Source organism: Tauraco erythrolophus, chromosome W, assembly GCF_009769465.1.
Source record: "Tauraco erythrolophus isolate bTauEry1 chromosome W, bTauEry1.pri, whole genome shotgun sequence".
Lineage (NCBI taxonomy): Eukaryota > Metazoa > Chordata > Aves > Musophagiformes > Musophagidae > Tauraco > Tauraco erythrolophus.
In genome coordinates this window covers 19,781,904-19,797,055 of record NC_141497.1, presented here as the reverse complement: position 1 = coordinate 19,797,055, position 15,152 = coordinate 19,781,904, and the positions used below count along the sequence as shown (strand labels likewise).

The 15,152-nt window shown below is 44.9% G+C and overlaps 1 protein-coding gene and 1 pseudogene across 1 annotated transcript in view; both read left to right on the top strand.

Annotated features, from left to right (window-relative positions):
* The window catches only part of LOC147526259 (transcription factor RFX3-like), a 150,572-nt gene that overhangs the window by 48,095 nt on the left and 87,325 nt on the right, over window positions 1-15,152 (top strand). The gene's annotated exons all lie outside the window — the stretch shown is intronic.
* LOC147526260 (uncharacterized) lies at window positions 1,609-7,222 on the top strand (annotated as a pseudogene).

Sequence of the window (15,152 nt, the reverse complement as noted above, 5' to 3'; positions counted from 1 at the left end):
GGGAAACATAGCCCCCATTTTTAAAAAGAAGATACGGGGAACTACAGGCCAGTCAGTCTCACCTCTGTGCCTGGCAAGATCATGGAGCACATCCTCCTGGCAACTATGCTAAAGCACATGGAGAAAAAGGAGGTGACTGGTGACAGAAAACATGACTTCACTAAGGGCAAATCATGCCTGACAAATTTGATGGCCTTCTATGATGGAGTTACAGCCTTGGTAGATAAGGGAAGAGCAACTGATGTCATCTACCTGGAATTGTGCAAAGTATTTGACACTGTCTCACATGACATCCTTGTCTCTAAACTGGAGAGACGTGGATTTGACGGATGGACCGCTCGGTGGATAAGGAATTGGCTGGATGTTCACACTCAAAGAGTGTTGCGTTCAATGACTCGATGTCCAAGTGGAGGCCAGTGATGAGTGGTGTTCCTCAGGGGTTGGTATTGGTGTCAGTGATGTTTAACATCTTTGTCAACGACATGGACTGTGGGATTGAGTGCACCCTCAGCAAGTTTGCAGATGACACTAAGCTGTGTGGTGTGGTTGACATGCTGGAGGGAAGGGATGCCATCTAGAGGGACCTTGACAGGCTTGAGAGGTGGGCCTATGTGAACCTCATGAAGTTCAACAAGGCCAAGTGCAAGGTTCTGCTCATGGGTCGGGGCAATCCCAAGCACAAATATAGGCTGGGCAGAGAATGGATTGAGAGCAGCCCTGAGGAGAAGAACTTGGGGGTGTTGTTTGATAAGAAGCTCAACATGAGCCAACAATGTGCACTTGCAGCCCAGAAAGCCAACTGTATCCTGGGCTGCATCAAAAGAAGTGTGGCCAGCAGGTCAAGGGAAGTGATTCTGCCCCTCTATTCTGCTCTTGTGGGACTCCACCTGCAGTACTGCATTCAGCTCTGGGGCCTGCAACACAAGAAGGACATGGACCTGTTGGAGCAGGTCCAGAGGAGGGCCATGAAGATGATCCGAGGGCTGGAGCACCTGTCCTTTGAAGACAGGCTGGGAGAGTTGGAGCTGTTCGGCCTGGAGAAGAGAAGGCTCCGGTGAGCCCTTCTAGCAGTCTTCCAGTACCTGAAGGGGGCCTACAAGAAAGCTGGAGAGGGACTTTTTGCAAGGGTGTGTAGTGACAGGACAAGGAGCAATGGCTTTAAATTGAAAGAGGGGAGATTTAGATTAGATCTAAGAAATAAATTCTTTACTCTGAAAGTGGTGAAACACTGGAACAGTTTGCCCAGAGAAGCTGTGGATGCCCCATCCCTGGAAATGTTCAAGGCCAGTTTGGATGAGGCTTTGAGCAACTTGATCTAGTGAAAGATGTCCCTGCCTGCAGTAGGGAGGTTGGAACTAGATGATCTTTAAAGTCCCTTCCAACCAAATCATTCTATGATTCTGTGATGTTTTAATAGTTTTTTTTAGTAGGGTTTTTTTGATCAACAATGTGACTATAATTAAAGAATTTTACTTTTGGAAACCAGTGTAATGTGTAAAATATCATTACAAAAATATCAAATAGGAAAAGGAATGCTTCATCTTATTTCTTGACTTTATATAATCAGTAAAAAATGTTTTTTTTCATTAGAAAAATATTTCATGGAACATGATTACAAAGTACTGGCAGAATGAGAATGGCTTTATCTATGCAAAAGCAATGAATCTTCTAAAGAGATCTAAATTTGAAAAGTAATGTTTCCTTAAAAATATTTAAATGGCAACAATGTTCCTGTGTGTTGTGGGTTAGGCTGAACCCCCCCCCCGCAGCCGGTCACTCCCCCTCCCCCACTCCCAGGGATGAGGGAGAGAATTAAAGGATAAACGGGAAACCCGTGGGTTGAGATAAGAGTGATTTAATACAGATGATTTAATACACAGTGTAGGTGCTCACCACCCCCTTGTATGCGAAGCCCGTCTCGTCCCGAAGCTGCAATCCCAGACGAACGCGAGGCCTCGAAATAGAGAGGGGCAGAGAGAGAGAGATAGTACTCCGAGAGTGGGAGTACTGGGAGAGAGAGGAAAAAGAAAGAAAAACAATAGAGCAACAGCGCAGCAAGCGCAAAGGAGCAAAAGCAGCGAAAGAGCCAAAGCACAAAAGCCCTTCTGTCCGGCTGCCCCTCACTTTTATACTGGGCATGACGCTGCATGATATGGAATACTAATTGGCCAGTTTGGCCTCAGTCTTAAGTTCCACCACAAATCACAAGGGGAATTGTGTCCCCCTTGTCCCAGCTATGCTCCCCCCTTATCCCACCGTGCTTCTGCACTCCGGCACACTGAAAAGTCCTTGGAGTTTCACTTCCAACCACAAACATCAACTTGCTATCAGCATTCTTCTCAGAGCGAGCCTCTGAGTAAAACCAAAACACGGAGCTCTTCTAGCTGCTAAAAAGAAGAGCTAACTCTGTCCCAGCTAAAACTAGGACACTGTGTTGTCGCGGACTGCCTGTGTCTTCTTCCGATGGGTCGCAACCAACCGACTGTTGCGACCACAAGGTATTCTACAATCAGAAGGCTCTTCTAAACTCACTGCTACCTTAATCCAACAGAGAGCTCCAATTCACGCTCTCCCGAGGGCTCCTACCTCTCCAAACTCCAGGAGGGAAATGCCCCACTCCCTCTTGGGAGTGCCCCACCTTTAAACTTCCCATAGGTCACGTGGTCTCCGGCCAACCAACGTGACTCAGCACCTGTCTTGATGAGGCACAGGTGCTTCTCATGTAGCAGCCGGGAAACTTCCCCGACAATTCCCCCTTTTCTTAAAAAAAAAAAAAAAAAAAAATCGCCTCGCAGCCTTTAGGGGTTTCCAACGTTTCAGTTCCATTTTCCGTCGCCGTTATGTTAAACACCTTGGGACCGGGTCATGGGGAAGTCGTTCTCATATTTTTTTATCATACCACGTTGGCGGTGGATATATCCATTGTTCTGACGACGATGGATACATCCACCCTGGCTGCTCTGGCTGCTTTAGCATTCCCTCTGCGGTCTTTTCCGGACTGGTCTGCGGTTGTTGCAGCGTTCCCGCAAAGGGCTTGCCTGGGCCATAAGACGTCTGTACACGCTTTCTCTTTCTGCTGTTTCCCGGCCGGCCGTTTGATTTGCAGTTTTTGGCGAGATGACCTATTCTTCCACAAATATAACATCTTTGTTTAGTTAGAGCAGTGGCCAATGTGGTCATCTCGCTTTCTACGGGCCCAACTTTGGCACATGCAATCACCATTTCTTCTAGAGAGGGGTCCCCCGGCAATACTTCAATGACTCTCCAACAATCAGGGTTGGCATTGTCCTTTGCCAGCTGTTTTGTCAACAGTGCCCGTAGTCTACTGTCAAATATCTGCTTTTCTATTGCCCCCTGCAATCTCTCAACGAACCGTAGAAAAGGTTCATTGGCCCCCTGTTTAATTGTTGAATATTTTGCTTTAGGCTCAGCCATTTCTGCTGTACGTAATAGTGCCTGCATCCCTATTTGTTTAACCTGTTCGAGGATCTGGGGATGCCATTGAGCCTGTATTGCCGGGTTACTAAATACTTGACCCGTTCCCATCAATACATCGGTACCTATAGCATAGCATGGGTCGCTTTGGGGTAATTGGATATTTTGTAATGCCTGCTGGTCGGCCAATTGTCTCCAAACATTTGTGAAAACGGAGCGCTGCACCGGTTGGAACATGACCTGGGCTAGATGTTGAAAATCGTACGGCACCAAAACTTCTAAGTTTAATAATCGTAATAGTTGTGTCACCGCCAGTGAGTTTGGTCCGTATCGCGCTACCGCTTTCTGCATGTCCTGGATCACTTTCCATGACCAGCCCAAATGTTTATTGGGCTGGTTGGCACCCGGGAGGGCCAGTTCTACGGGAAACGCACTCGGCTCTCCTTCCATTTTCATTACCGATAGTTTTTTATTACTAACTGGTAACCCCAAAGCTTGTATCAAGTTCCAGTCCCCGGCCTCTATTGCCTCTTTCTTAACTTCGTTCCAGAAAAGTACTGGATCACGATGGGCTGTCATGGCAGGCGGGGTAATTTCTGTTATTTCTAACTGTGGAGCGGGGGATAAGCATGTCTCTAGAGGGGCCGGCGGGGCGGATTTTTGCGACTTTTTCATTGGTGGAGAAACCGGTGGAAACTTTCCAGCTGAACTGTCACTTGCTTTAGGGGTTTCACCTGAAATTTCTTTCACTGCAGGGGGGGTCATGGCCTGCTGCAACATGTTCACTACGGTTGCTAACTGCTGGGATATACCTTGCAGCATTGTCATGGCCTGTCGTACTAATAACGGCTGCATTGCTCGTACTTGTGCCATGTATGTCGCCGGATATGAATTTGCCAGGGGTGGGGTTATTAAATCAAACGGCGGAGCTGTAGGCTCGATACCTCCTGAGGAGGAAGGGGGGGTTGCTGGGGCAGAGGGTGGGGGACGCTCCAGTATCTCCTGGAGGGTGGGGCAAAGTTCCTGCATAGTCCCCGCCACTTTGTTGACCTCTGTGAACAGTGAGGACACGTCTAGTTCATTGTCCACACTGTTTCCCTCAGACAGTTCGTTGCCCCCTTCGTATCCTTCGCTTGCGGATACATAATCTGTAAATTCCTCTTCCTCCTCTTCCTCCTCTTCTGCTGACCCCTTTTGAATTATGTTATCTAGGGCCTCCCATGTACGCAGAAGGTTGGTCCGGCCTCTTTGATTAACCACGGCTTCATAGAGCAACTTATCCCCCAGCTTTTTCCAAAGTTCTAGGTTAAAGGTGCAAGTAAGGCTGAATAGATCTTCGTGCCCCGCTGCCCAGTTAAGTAAACTATATAGGTCTTCATTACCTATGTTGAGCCCCGCAGCCATCCCTGCAGATTTGAGAAAGGTGAAGGTCTGATTCTCCTTGACAAAATTCTGGCCCATTTTAGCTCCCAGCAGCTCACCTTGTTTCAGGCGTCTAGGTTGAAACAGATCAATTCACAGCTCTCCTGCTGCTCTCGAGCTTCACTGGGTTTTATCTCCACCGCAGCTCACCCTGCGGTTCAGGCAGTTCACGTTTCGACGAATCACGTCGGGGTCACCAGATGTCACAGACTGCCTGTGTCTTCTTCCGATGGGTCGCAACCAACCGACTGTTGTGACCACAAGGTATTCTACAATCAGAAGGCTCTTCTAAACTCACTGCTACCTTAATCCAACAGAGAGCTCCAATTCACGCTCTCCCAAGGGCTCCTACCTCTCCAAACTCCAGGAGGGAAATGCCCCACTCCCTCTTGGGAGTGCCCCACCTTTAAACTTCCCATAGGTCACGTGGTCTCCGGCCAACCAACGTGACTCAGCACCTGTCTTGATGAGGCACAGGTGCTTCTCATGTAGCAGCCGGGAAACTTCCCCGACACTGTGTCATGTTAGTTATTATGAATTGCTTTATATTTGAATTAAAAAAACACCTTTCACATTATAAACTTTCTTCTCAGTTGAATCAAAACATGTAATCTGCAGATTACAACTTTTTGTTCTCAGACAAAATATCGTGTCGTAAATTTAGTATTATAAAATGATAACAGAATTCAAGAAGAGGAAAAAATTAATTTAGTGTAGGTTCAAAGTGTAGATGACGTAGTCAGTAAACCCAAGGAAATTTCAGGCATTCCAGGAAGAGCAGTAGACTGCGAAGTTTGGTATCCTAGCATCATTTGAATGGTATTAAAATTCCATATAATTTTTTTCAAATGAAAAGATGGTTAATATTTTTTTCCCAAAATTAGAAGCTAAAATTAAATTTTCAAAAATTAATTATTTCCATGTTTACAAGGAATAGTATCCTAATACATACTCTGAAATTCAACATAGTAATTGTTAACTTTTACCTTGCACTAATACATAAGTAAAGTCTGTTTTGGGCTCATTCTAAAAATAATGTCTTATGCAAACAAAATTTAAGGTACATACCTTTCACTATCTGCACTTGCTTCATATGGTAAAGAAAAACTGTTAATTAGGATGTTCTGAATTATTTTTATTTTGCTATACCTAGTTTTTAAGAAATACAGATTAATTAATACAAATTAAATTACAATTTCAAAATTGTTTTTCTACCATTAAATAATTTTCCTCCCATTTTTAATGTATTATATACAGTGTATAGTTACATAAATGAGGCTTTAAAATACATTAAAGTGCGTTTCTTGATGGTAAATTATTAAGCAGGAAACTACAAAATTACTTGCATTATTATTTTATAGAATCACAGAATGGTTTGGGTTGGAAGGAAGGGACCTTGAAAGATCATCTAGTCCAACCCCCTGCCATGGGCAGGGACACCCTCCACTACACCAGGTTGCTCAAAGTCCCATTCAACCTAGCTTTGAACTCTTCCAGGGATGGGGTATCCACAGCTTCTCTGGGCAACCCGTTCCAGTGTTTCACCACCCTCAGAGTGAAGAATTTCTTCCTTATGTCCAATCTGAATCTATCCTTTTTCAGTTTAAAACCATCATCCCGTCACTACAGGCCTTGGTAAAAAGTCTCTCTCTGGCTTTCTTAGAAACTCCCTTTATATATTTAAAGGCTGCAATAAGGTCTTCCTAGAGACTTCTCTTCTCCAGGCTGAACAACCTCAACTCTCTCAGCCTGTCTTCATAGGAGAGGTGCTCCAGCCCTCTGATCATCTTCTTGGCCCTCCTCTGGACCCGCTCTAACAAATCCCTGTCTGTCTTGTATTGAGGACCCCAGAGCTGGATGGAGTATTCAAGGTAGGATCCCACGAGAGCAGAGTAGAGGGGCAGAATCACCTCCCTGGACCTGCTGGCCATGCTTCTTCTGATGCAGCTCCGGATACAGTTCGTTTTCTGGGCTATGAGCACACATTGCCAACTCATGTCCAATTTTTCATCCACCAGTACTCCCAAGTCCTTCTATGCAGGGCTGCTCTGATTGCATTCATCTGATTGCATCATCATTCATCAATTCGTCTGTATTGATACTGGGGATTGCCCTGACGCAGGTGCAGGACCTTGCACTTGGCCTTGTTGAACTTCATGAGGTTCACATGGGCTCACTCCTTAAGCCTGTCAAGGTCCCTCTGGATAGTATCCCTTCCCTCTAGCGAATCAACTGCATCACTCAGCTTCATGTCATCTGCAAACTTGCTGAGGGTGCATACAATCCCACTGTCTGTTTCCTTGATGCAGATATTAAACAATACTGGTCCCAGTATGGACCCTTGAGGGACACCACTCATCACTGATTTCCACTTGCACAATGAGCCATTGACTGTAACTCTTTGAGTGCGACCATCCAGCCAATTCCTTATCCATCTAACAGTCCATCCGTCAAACCCATATCTCTCCAATTTAGTTGCCAGAATGTTGTGGGGGACAGTATCAAAGGCCTTACAGAAGTCCAGGTAGACAAAATTCGTAGCTCTTCCCTTGTCCACTGATGCAGTCACTCCATCATAGATGGCCACCAGATTAGTCAGGCATGATTTTCCCTTGGTGAAGCCATGTTGGCTGTCTCGAATCACCTCCCTGTCATCTGTATGCCTCGACATATCTTCCAGGAGGATCTGCTCCATGATCTTACTGGGCACAGAGGTGAAACCAACTGTTTGGTAGTTCCTAGGGTCCTTCTTTTTACCCTTTTTAAAAATAGGTGCAATGTTTCTCTTTTCCAGTCTCCGGGGGCATAGTCTGACTGCCATGACTTCTCAAATATAATGGAGAACAGCTTAGCAGCTCCATCAGCCAATTCCCTTTAGGACCCTGGCATACACGAGTCCCATGGACTTGTGTATGCTCATGTTCCTCAGGTGGTCTCAAACCTGATCTCCTATGATGGGAGAGACTTTGTTCACCCAGTTCCTGCCTTGAGGTTCAGGGTCTTGAGAGATGTGGGAAGAGAGATTTTCATTGAAAACTGAAGCAAAAACATTGTTGAGTACCTAAGCCTTTTCCATGTTGGTTCTCACCAGTTCTCCTGTCCTGTTTATCAGAGTAGGGGTGAAGGGGATACATTTTCTTTAATCTTCCTTTTCTGACCAATGTACCTGTAGAAGCCCTTATTATTCTTTGCATCCCTTACCAAATTCAGCTCCAGCTGTGCCTTAGCTTTCCTGGTCTCATCCCTATACCTCTGGGAAGTGTCCCTGTATTCTTCCCAGGATACATGTCCCTGGTTCCACTGCCAGTGCATTTCCTTCTTGCATTTTAGTTTGACCAGGAGGTCCTTACTGGGCCATGCTGGTTTCCTGTCTTCCTTGCCTAATTTCTTACATATGAGAAGAAAAGGACAAGAAGGACATGGAGCTGCTGGAGCGAGTTCAAAGGAGGGCCACGAAGATGATCTGAGGGCTAGAGCACCTCTCCTATGAAGACAGGCTGAGAGAGATGGGGCTGTTCAGCCTAGAGAAGGCTCCGAGGTGATCTTATAGCAGTCTTCCAGTATCTAAATTGGGCCTACAAGAAAGCTGGAGAGGGACTTTTTACAAGGGTATATGATGATAAGACAAAGGGCAATGTCTTTAAACTGAAAGAGGGTAGATTTCGATTAGAGATAAGGAAAAATTTTTTTACATTGAGGGTGATGAGGCATTGGAACAGGTTGCCCAGAGAAGTTGTGGATGCCCCATCCCTGGAAGTGTTCAAGGCCAGGTTGGATGAGACTTTGAGTAACCTGGTGTAGTGGAGGGTGTCCCTGCCCATGGCAGGGGGGTTGGAACTAGATGATCTTTGAGGTCCCTTCCAACCCAAACTATTCTATGGTTCTGTGATTCTATGAGAATCAAGAGCTCTTGTCCTCTAAGAATAATGCCCTTGCAGAGCTGCCAGCTCTGTTCAGCTCCTTTATCCCTGAGGGCAGTTTCCCAGGAGGTCCCATCCACTAATTCCTGATAGTTTGCTCTCTCAAATGTCAGTGTTCTGACTTTACTCTTCACCTGGCCCATATCCCTCAAGATGGTGAATTCCACCAGGGCAGCCCAGGCTGTCACCAGTCTTGAGATCTCTAATTAGTTCTTGACATCTCTAATTTTAGGCTTGTGATATATAGGGTTCAGCTTGTACAAGCAAGAGTCAATTGAAATCTAAACGGTTCAGCTTAAACTGTGACATCAAATACACTCAGTTTTAAATTTACTAGAAGGTATAAATAGTTTGCTCTAGGCAAACTAGAGCAACACAGCAGTTCAATTTTTCTTTGCTTTGTACCTGATATAGCTAGAGCTCATTTCACTTTTAATTCTCATCCTTCCTGCACCATCATAATATTTTTCATGCTTGTATAGAGAATTTAAGAGATCACAATAATATGTAGCCAGGCCTACTTCCTAATCTAATACTCAGCAAATTTATTCAAATATTTTGAATTAATTTTGGATAATTTTCACATGGAGACAAATGAACAAGGCATGGGCTTATTATAACCTCTGATACCTTGGCCATATTAAGATTTAGTTCTGTTTCACTGTTTACAACAAACAACTTCATTTTGTTTTATTCACCCTCACTAATCAAATAATTAATTTTTTGTAACTAGCAAATTAGTCATAACATTGATAAAATTTTAGCTCTTCCTGATAATTCTACTTATAGATTGATTGGTTGACAGTTTGAGATTATATTACATGTTGTATCCTACTTGAAGGATGAGTCTGGGTGGATTACTGAGAGTTACTGTGAGAGGATGGGCAGCTACAGCAAAAACTAATTAGAAAATTATCTACCCTATAAATCATAGAATTTAAATCACCCTGCAGTTTTAACCATATGTGAATGTCTTAAGGACTGTTCTGCTAAAATTCAAATTATATTATCAATGTTTCTTAATGTAAAAACTTTCAAAATGTGTATAAAGTTATTAAATTAAAAAATGTATTATGCTTGTCAGCCAGGAAGAAGATCCCATCCATTAGTTCTGTTTGTTCCAACAAGCATTAGGATTGATCTGCAATCACTGTTATTCATTAGTCATCAGTAACCATAGGAACTCTTGACTCAGAAATTTATCCTATTTCAGTCATGTTTGTGCAAATCAAAATGTACACAGAAATAAAAATAAAGTCAATATGAATTAATTGATTAATACTTATAAATAAAGTAATTAATACTTCTGGTACTAAGTACAGTGTGCTAAGCATTCTCCTGATGTAAAAGAAAGCATAGTACATTCTTAAAATAAACCATCTGATAAAAGAGTGGGAGAAAAAGGATGACAGCTACAAATAAAGAGGCCCAATAGTAATGTCATATCCTGATACTATAATTTTAGTGGAAGTATTATAGTTATTTTAAGAGAAAAAAAAAAGTGTAAACTTCCATAGCCTTATTTTAAACTGGAGTGGTTGTGATTTGGAAAGTAATTTGAGATGAGATTTTATTTATTCAAACAGTCAACCTCTTTCCAAGTAGAGGAATTTTTTTCCTTGTCTATTCCCTCACTCCTCTGGTAATTGGCAGCACACTTTTATGTAGCTGAATGCATTCTAGAATGAACAAACTGCTTCAGATAAAAAAATCAGAGATGCATGGATCTTTATGTTACATTGGAATATTAAATCATCTAGTATGACCTTTTAATCATACAGGCCTGACATTTTTATTCAAATCTTCTGAGCACAGTGACTTGTTTGGTGAAAAAAGGCGTTCAGTCTTGGTTTCAAAACACAAAAAAGGTGAATAATCTGTTTAATCAGTCATTCAAACAGTCAGTTACTACCACTGCTAGAAATGTTAGTCAATTATGAATTAACTAGTAGGGTGGTAAGATTAGAGGATTTGGGGATCTTGAACTTTCATTAACCTCTGTCTCCCAAGACTGCCTTCTGCTTCTTTCTGCTCCATAGCTGTGAAGCATCATGGCTTCTCCCTACCCCTTCCAGAAAGAGAGATAAGTTTCAGTGTTGCACAGTAGATAAAAGTACATATATGTCCTACTCTGCCCTTGTGAACCCCATACAGCCCCCAGTGTATGTCCAGAAAATCCCCATGAGACTAAGGTCAATCACACTTGCACCATTTACATTCTGGCTTCATCTGGTTATTTTGCTTATTTCGCTCTAGCTTTCAGCCATTAGTTTGTGTTGTGTTAAAAAAATTAAATAAAGGGTGTTAAAAAAAAATAATTTAAAAAGCCTGTTGTACCTAGAGTTTTGTTTCTAGTTTTGCCTTTTAATAAATTTATTCGGTAGATCACATGCCTATATTAACTATCAGTATGTTATATTTAGTGTATCAATTACAAATTGTTTCTGAAACAACTCTTTGTGGTGGGTTGACCTAGCCACCAGGTGCCCACTAAGCCGCTCTCACTCCCATTCCTCAAGAGTCTGTTTTGCTCATGACAGTAATTGGTAAGTGATCTCCCTGTCCTTATCTCAATCCATGAACTTTTCATCATATTTTTCTTGTCCCTGTGTTGTTGATAGAAGGGGAGTGTTAGAGGGGCTTGGTGGGCACCTAGAGGCCAGCCAAGGTCAATTCATCACACTTTCACAAGCAAAAAGACTCGACTTGGGGAAATTATTGTAATTTATTGCCAAATAAACAGAGTAGGATAATGAGGAATAGGAACAAATCTAAAAACACCTTCCTCCCACCCTCCCTTCTTCCCAGGTTCAACTTCAGTCCCGACTCTTCTATGTCCTCCCCTCAAGCAGCGCAGGATGACGAGGAATGCGAGTTGTGGTCAGTTCATACCACGTTGTCTCTGCTGCTCCTTCCTCCTCATGATCTTAACCTGCTCCAGCGTGGGGTACCACCCACCGCAGGCAGTCCTTCACAAACTTCTCCAACATGGGTCCTTCCCACAGACTGAAGTTCTCCAAGAACTGCTCCAGCATGGGTCTTTTCCATGAGGTGCAGTCCTTAAGGAACCCACTGTTCCAGTGTGGGTTGCCCACAAGGTCACACGTTCTTCCAGAAAACCTACTCCAGCATGGACTGCTCTCCACAGGCCACAGTTCCTGCCAGGAGTGTGCTTCAGCATGGTCTCCTCTCCACGGGCTGCAGCTTCCTTCAGGGCACATCCACCTGCTCTGGCATGGCATCCTCCACGGGCTGCAGCGTGGATATTTGCTCCACCATGGATCTCCATGGGCTGCAGGGGAACAATCTGCATCACCATGGTCTTCTCCATGTAATTCCATTCTTCCAACCAGGAATTGGCTGAATGGTCGCACTCAAAGAGTTGTGGTCAATGACTCAATGTCCAAGTAAAGACCAGTGATGAGTGGCATTTCTCAGGGGTCAGTATTGGGACTGGTGGTTTTAACATCTTTATTGGCAACATGGACAGTGGGATTGAGTGCACCCTCAGCAACTTTGCTGACGACACCAAGCTGTGTGGTGTGATTGACATGCTGGAGGGAAGGGATGCCATCCAGAGGGACCTTGACAGGCTGGAGAGGTGGGCCTGTGAGAATATCACGAAGTTCAACAAGGTCAAGTGCAAGGTCCTGCACGTGGGTCGGGGCAATCCCAAGCACAAGTACAGGCTGGGCGAAGAATTAATTCAGAGCAGCCCTGAGGAGAAGGACTTGGGAGTGCTGGTTGATGAGAAGCTCAACATGAGTCGGCAATGTGCGCTTACAGCCCAGAAAGCCAACCGTATCCTGGGCTGCATCCAAAGAAGCATGGCCAGCAGGTCGAGAGAGGTGATTCTGCCCCTCTGTTCTGCTCTTGTGAGACCCCACCTGGAATACTGCATTCAGCTCTGGTGTTCCCAACATAAGAAGCACATGGAGCTGTTGGAGCAAGTCCAGGGGAGGGCCACGAAGATGATGCGAGGGCTGGAGCACCTCTTCTATGAAGCCAGGCTGAGAGAGTTGCAGTTTTTCAGCCTGGAGAAGAGAAGGCTCTGGGGAGACCTTCCAGTACTTAAAGAGGGCCTACAAGAAAGCTGGAGAGGGACTTTTTACAAGGACATGTAGTGATAAGACAAGGGGCAATGGCTTTAAACTGAAAAAGGGTAGATTTAGATTAGATATAAGGAAGAAAATCTTTACTCTGAGGGTGGTGAAACACTGGAACAGGTTGCCCAGAGGGGTTGTGGATGCCCCATCCCCGGAAGTGTTCAAGGCCAGGTTGGATGAGGCTTTGAGCAACCTGGTCTAGTGGAAGGTATCCCGGCCCGTGGCAGGGGGTTTGGAACTAGATGATTTTGAGGTCCCTCCCAACCCAAACCATTCTATGATTCTATCATTCTCCATGGACTGCAGGGGAATCTCTGCTCCAGCGCCTGGAACGCCTCCTCCCCTCTTTCTTTACTTACCTTAGTGTCTGCATGGCTGTTTCTCTCACATATTTTCATTCCTCTCAGATGCTTTTATGTAGCGTTTTTCACCCTTTCTTAAATATGTTATCATAGAGACGCTAGCAAGGACGCTGATTGACTCAGCTTTGGCCAGCAGCAGGTCCGTCTTGGAGCCAGCTGGAACCGGCTCTGTCTCACATGGGGGCAGCTTCTGGCCTGTCGTGGTTTAACCCCAGCTGGCAACTAAGTGCCGCACAGTCACTTGCTCACTCCTCCCCAGTGGGATGGGGGAGAGAATCAGAAGAGAAAGCATCCTTTTATCATCAACATTGCTTTCAGCACAAATCCAAAGCATAGCCCCATAGTAGCTACTGTGGAGAAAATGAACTCTATCCTAGCCCAAATCAGCACATTTGTCACCCCTTATTCTATACCTTGTCATAGAAGGAAATCAGGTTAGTCGAGCAGGCCCTGCCTTTCATAAACCCATGCTGACTGGGCCTGATCACCTGGTTTCCCTGTACGTGCCACATGATGGCACTCAAGATGATCTGCTCCATAACCTTCTCTGGTACCTAGGTCAGACTGACAGGCCTGTAGTTTCCTGGATCCTCCTTCCGGACCTTCTTGTAGATAGACATCACATTTGCTAACCTCCAGTCAACTGGGATCTCCCTGGTTAGCCAGGACTGCTGATAAATGATGGCGAGTGGCTTGGTGAGCACTTCTGCCAGCTCCCTCAGTACCCTTGGGTGGATCTCATCTGGCCCCATATACTTGTGTGTGTCTAAGTGGCGTAGCAGGTCACTAACCATTTCCTCTTGGATTATGGATGCTTCATTCTGCTGCCCATCCCTGTCTTCCAGCTCAGGGGGCTGGGTACCCAGAGTACAATTGATCTTACTATTAAAGACTGAGGAAAAGAAGGTATTCCTTCCCATCCTTTGATATAATACACAGATATTCTTCTAGTCTATGGACCACCCTATTAAAATGTCCATAAAATGCCCATAAAATGTCCATAAATATCCACAAAAATGTCCATTGAGTTAATTTAGTCCATGACTTTGGGCTTCATCTGTTATGGTGGTCACTCAGGACAGGAGAGGTGGTGTGTTGCTTTGAGTTACTGGGCACCAAAGCCAGCTCAGTTTGAGTCACTGCTGCACTCACACTGCTTCTTGTAAGGCTTGTCCTCCATTGGTTCAGGTGGTTCCTGCTATAGTAGTTCCTTTAACATGCAACCTAAATAATGAGTTGCAACAATTTAAAGGTATTTCCATTATAGTCTCCACCCTTTGTCCCTTTGGACCAGACCATAGGGTTTAACATTTCAATGAACTCCTCCCCTTGCCCCTGCTCTGGCTTGGACTTATCCATAGACTGCGATCCCATAGGGGAGTACCTGCTCCATGTAGAGCCTTATCTATGAGCCACAGTCTCTCCGGGGGTATACCTGCTGTGGCATAGACTCATCCAGAGCCACAGTCACTTTGAGGTGCACCTGTTCCTGCATGGCCTTCTCCATGGGCCACAATGCCTTCAGAGATAGACCTGCTCCAACGTGGCCTTACCCACAGCCATAGTCCCTTCAGAAGTAAACCTGCTCCAACATGGCTGCAGTCCCTCCAGAGGTGTATCTGCTCTGTCGTGGGCTTATCCATGGCCACACACTTTAAGGTGCTCCAGCATGACCTCATGTGAGCCACTGATGCTTGAAGGTATACCTGCTGCAGCAAGGACTTATCCACAGCTACAAATGCTTTGAGGTGTACCTTCTCTAGTGTGGACTTACCCTTGTACCACAATCCCTTCAGAGGTATATCTGCTATGGCACAGACATAACCATGGCCACAGACACGTTGAGATGTATCTGCTCTGGCATGGACTTATCCATGGCCACAGATGCTTTGGGGTGTCCTGCTCCC